A 5,749-nucleotide genomic window follows, 5' to 3' on the forward strand; every position below is an offset into this window, starting at 1 on the left:
CTTCTGTAAGGTTCTCCTCTCTCCACAGAAGAAAGCTGGAGCTCAGACAGAGGCATCATTGGGTTATTGATCACCTCCCTGACTAAGGCCTTTCACCCCCAGTCACTCAGCTTATGGCCCGTTTCCACTGAGTGGTACGGTACGGTACGGTTCGGTTTGGTACGCTTTAATGGCCGTTTCCATTGTCAAAAGGCATACCGAACCAAACCGTACCATACCACTTTTTCGGCACCCTTTCGAAAGGGTCCCAAACACAACAAAAGGCGGAGGTAGACACGCAGCTGAACGCTATTGATTTAGAGATACGTCATTTGCTTACGCAACAAGCCAGAATGTAAACAAAGGACCCGCCATGTTTGAAATGCACAGCGAGAGATTACTTGCACTCGCCGCACGTCTATATCTGAAATAACTAACTTTTTGAGCTGATGATAATAACTTGGCTTGATTATTGACAAGCTTTGGAAACCCGATCCTGTGAGAAGCTGACAAACACGAGAATGACACATTCAGAAAGAAAAGGACAAACGCAAGATTGGAGTGCGGAAAAAAATGGAAAGCCAAGGAGCACGTTATTTCTTCAGCAGACGTGAACAAACTGCCTTGTTTTAATTTTTATCATGACCTTTTGGACTAATATGAACTGGGAATGATGGAATGACTCTCTAATAAAGGCTACATGTGCTGCTGAAGATTACAGACACAGATGAGAGGTTTTCACTGACTGTAGGCTATACTTTGTGTTGACCGGCAAAAGACGACGACGAAATTTCCTAGTTCAAAGTTTTATAGGCTTTGGTAGAGGCTGGGTCTACACAATACTTGTCCAATCAGAGAAGGTGCGGGGTGGAGTCACACCCCAATTCCACCCTCTAGAAGGCCAGGTTGACACCTGGTGTGGGTGCTGCTTTGATAGCATAGTGGTTAAAATAAAGTCTCATAACATGGACACTTTTCATAGTATGGTTTCTTCATATAAACCAATGAATTTGAAATGTTCCTAGCTTTCAATCAATACCAAACATGAAGTATATCACAAACATTCTGTAGATTTCATTTGTCACTGAGGGCTATTACTCAATGACTATCCATAACAGTTTTGTTAAACACATGGAACATGTACACACAAAAACCTACAGAAACATGAAGCAAACATACATTAATCAAATAAACAGTTTTACTGTATGTCCATTTAAGATTTGGAAGCTCGTGATCGCTTCTTTGTGAGCCTAGAATGCGTATTCCTCTCAGACGTGGGTCGCAGGCGTGAAACAAAAGGCACTTTAAGAAACCGGTTTGGTGGGTTTTGGATTGTAGAGCCTCTTATTGTTTTAAGGTGTAAAAATTAATTAGCACGCAGTTGTGATCGCGACTGGCAAGTCATACTGTGGATTGCCTTGAAAATGAAATCAAAGCTCAGACATGTAGGCACCAACCAATCTTTTAAGAAAAATATGGTCTGTGATTTGTTCGGTTCTGGAACGATCCGTTGACTCCCTACAACTGTCAACCCTGTAACCTTATATAGACAGGTGTATGCCATTTTAAATCATGCCCAATCATCTGAATTTACCACAGGGGAACTCTATGCTATCCCTGCTGAAACATCTCAAGAATGATCAGTGGAAACAGAATGTACCTGAGATCCATTTCGAGCTTCACGGCAAAGGCTGTGAAAACTTATGTACATGTGATTTCAGGTTTTTTATTTTTACTACATTTGCAGCAATTTAAAAAAATAAATATATTTTTCCACATTTTCATTGTGGGCTTTTGTGTGTAGAATTTTGAAGAAATAAATAAATGTAATAAATTTTGGAATAAGGCTGTAATATAAAACATTTTGAAAAAAAAGTGAATTGCTATGAATACTTTCAGGATAAACCCAACCCCCACAGCAAACCTGTGGCAACATTTGAATGTTAAATGTTGATATGATTTTTAAGCATTTTGAATTACAAGGACATAAAGCATGTCCTTATAAGCCACATCAATACTGTTGACTTGTTGACAAAATGTTGACAAGAGCAAGTGATGGGTTTGGTTCCGTAACTTCGAAGACAGAGGAAAACACCAGAAAATAAGAAGAAAAACAAAGTGTAAATCCACAATGTGAAGTTCAAGAAGAAAATTGCTGGAGTGTGGGAGAACAGGTGGTCCACATTGTTAAATAAGACAGTACAATGGGTGTGGTAGAGGTGTGTGCTTGTCTGACATGGGTTGATTCTTTCTGCCTTCTTTCTGTATTGGTATTTAAGATTCTTGTGGTAAGTGAGAACTTTAAACTGTTAACAGTTCTCAGATATTGAATGGCAACTTAAAATTTCTTGTTTCCTGTTTTGCTTGTTGAAGTCAGAGAACAGAGACTTGGGACTGGATCCAAGAAGATTAGTTATGGGACTGCTGATGAAATTGTAACTGTTGTTACTACCTCTCCTCTATTTAATCAGAGTCTTGACAACATGGAGATGATAAATAAACAAAACTTTGCTTGTTGGTAGCAAAGTGAGCTTCTTTTTTCTACTAGCTTTTTTCAACAAAAAGTGTAAGTCTAAACTTAAGTTCGCCACTGAATGAGTCATCATGTTTATGCCGTTAATGCTTGTGTTTTCCCCCGCTTTAACGCACTATCTATAGTTTTATCAGGCTGATATAGTCTGTACATAATATGCCTTGAAAACTAACTGCAGAATAAACAGCTAAATGCAGTATAGGAGCTATGCCAGTTCTCTTAATCTCTCATATCCAATTTTGGTTGAGACAATTTGTCAGAAAAAAACACAGCCTGTGCTCAACCTTTCCTTATCCATCTTAAGTCTTTCTTAAATTCTCTCTTTATCAGTTAGTCAACATTCTTTTAATATTAAACTGTCTGGCCTGTTGCCAGCTTAATAAAAGGGGTGGTTATTTTTTTTTCTGAAAAAACTGAACCTTTTTGCAGTTATTCACCTGATTTTTCTATTTAATTATGAGGTATAAATATTGCATTTTAGTGACAGTTTAAGAACAATTTTTTTGCTGAATTATTTTATTGGATGGAAAAACCAAAGTGACAGACGAGCCCCCACATAATCCTGTGGGCTAGACTAAACACTCGCCGGTGACCTACTCACATCTATCATACCTTGGAAATTTTGATGTGCTCCACACAGATGAGTGGGCTTGACAAATTACCTGTAGGACTCACTTTCTCATCTCTGCATGCACAACACTTTTTTTTAACACTCCATCTTTTTGAAAATATCTTGCAATTCTAGGGTTTTAATCATAAACTTGCTGTGCAATGCAGTGCTAGTCGTAACAGTCGTATTTTTTATTTTTATTTTTTTTTGTGCTAGTTTCAGTCTGGCACAGATATCATTTTCCAACCCAAGCTCTTTCTGATTACATACCCTTATATACATTTCTGGAGATTGTGAAATACGTCCCAGGAGCTAGTTTTTTTTTTTTTTTTTTGCAGTTTTGTTTTTGCAAATCTGCCAGAGGCCAATGTGTATGCTTTTTCAGATCTAAAATTTCTTTCGCAAGTGCCATTCTGCCTGCTGTTCTTGCGTAAATCCACCAGAGACCACTGTCGATTGACTGACTGACTGACTGACTGACTGACTGACTGAGAAGGGTCTGGATGCAGACATGATGCAGTCTCAGACTGGTGCAATCTCAGCCAGACATGAGCATTCAGAGTGATGCAATCTCAGGTGGACATGCGCAACCAGACAGCACTCAGCCGCACAAGCACATGCGGGCTCGCTTTCACTCTCTGTGAGACTGATGCTTCTGGTACGGACACTCGTGCTGTAAGTATATTCCAATTGCGATGTCAATAGATGTGTTTTTTTTTAGTTATTAGGTGAATGTTATTACAGACGATCGTGATATGTATCTGATATATCCTGCACAAAGGCCCCTCGATGTCATCCGTGTGTTTTGAGATAAAGTAAACAGTTTAGCAACCGCTAGCTTGTTTACAGTAAATTCATTTTTTTATGAGATTAAAGGGTAACATTTACAGGAAGGTTGCATTAGATAGTGTCCATACATTAGTTAACACAAACTTACCGTGAAAAACACATATGTAAATCGTTAATTAATCTTTACTAATGTTAAATAAACATATGCATCAGTTAACACGTTTCTCATTGTTGTATTGTATCTCTTTACATAAACAGCTTAACATAAAAAGCTAATGTTTACTTTCACAGACTAATGTATTTGTTCTTTGGTTAAATGACATCACTAAGCAATAAACAACACATTTATTCATTAATACTAAAACATTGTTAATGTAAACTTAATGCAATGTAATATGTTACTTAATGCAGTTAACATGAACAAATAATGAACAGTAGCTCAAGTTCAACACTTTACAATCTTCATCTGACATGTTATTAATGTTTGTAGACTCTTTTCTAATATGATTGATCACTAGCAAAGCATTAGTTAAGTGAATTAGGAACCTTATTGTAAAATGAACACTACTTCAACGTGTTACATCTGTAACCTCTATGCTGACTTACCACTAACCCAACACTATAACTCATGTGTTACTAACATCTATGGGTTTATTACAAAGCAGTAATTAATGATTTTACTGTGTAAAACCATTTACAGATCTTTGTCAGATCCTTTACTACATTACATATGTAACCCAGGTTACCAGTGGGTAGTACACAGCAATAGAGCTAATAGAAATACTCTTATAAACATGAGAAAAAAAACATTGTCAGAATACTTGATTAAATAATATATATTAAAATTATTTATTTATATAAATAATTTATAATAGAGCATTATACAGCATTCAAGGGAATAGTGCTTTAGAATGACATCACCGTGCCTTCTACTATAGCAGCAGATCAGCTTTACAAACGATAACAAATCTCTCTTGTCTGTTTGCTTGTGTTTACTGTTGCTATGGTGATTCAGTGTTCGCAAGGGAATGCAGAGATTAAAGTTGTTATATTAATAACAATAGAAAACTATTATATTTATATCTTTTAATGTTTTAAATGCGTATTAACTGTGAAAATTGACCATTAATAAGATGCTGAAATGATTTCTATCATATATTTTTAATGAAGGATTGAGAGAAAAACAAGATTTGTATCTGTGAAATCTGCACACGAGTGCCATTTGGAGTTTTCCTGTTTTTTTCGCTTTGATTTTGAATGATTTCCTTGGTGAGTTCGTGTTTTTTTTTTTTTTTTTTTATTATAACATGATTTAAACTAGTGTCAAAAATGTGTTTCATTAATTAACCATTTGTTTGGTCTAGTAAAAACACAGTATTATACACAGTATCATACAAGTGATTGTATAAAGTTTAATTAAGATAGTTTAAGTAAAATGCTGTCATTTGTTAAAAGAAAATGCCAAATAGGAGAGAGAAATAGGAAAACACAGAAATTCAGCAGAGAGAAGCATATACATGGTTATTTACTGTTGCTGTTTATTTATAAATGTGTTAAGCTGAGATAATGCATACACTGTAAAATGCTAATGGTTTCTTTGGCCTTGTGTTTTTAAGGCCAGTTTTTTTTTCCTTTGTTTTGTTTGTTTGTGCATCTTCTTCTGGTTTTTCATCGGTGAGATGTTCTATTGACGTCAGTTGCTGAATGTGATCTGCTATGGATTCGAATTAATTGAAGTGTGAACTCTTTTATGGATTTGGATTGTCTCAACTTCGTGCGTGCCTAATTGTGGAGTTGGACTGGCAAGCCTCCCATTAAGTGGATTCTTTGGATACACC

Source organism: Danio rerio, chromosome 25, assembly GCF_049306965.1.
Source record: "Danio rerio strain Tuebingen ecotype United States chromosome 25, GRCz12tu, whole genome shotgun sequence".
NCBI classification, from domain to species: Eukaryota; Metazoa; Chordata; class Actinopteri; order Cypriniformes; family Danionidae; genus Danio; species Danio rerio.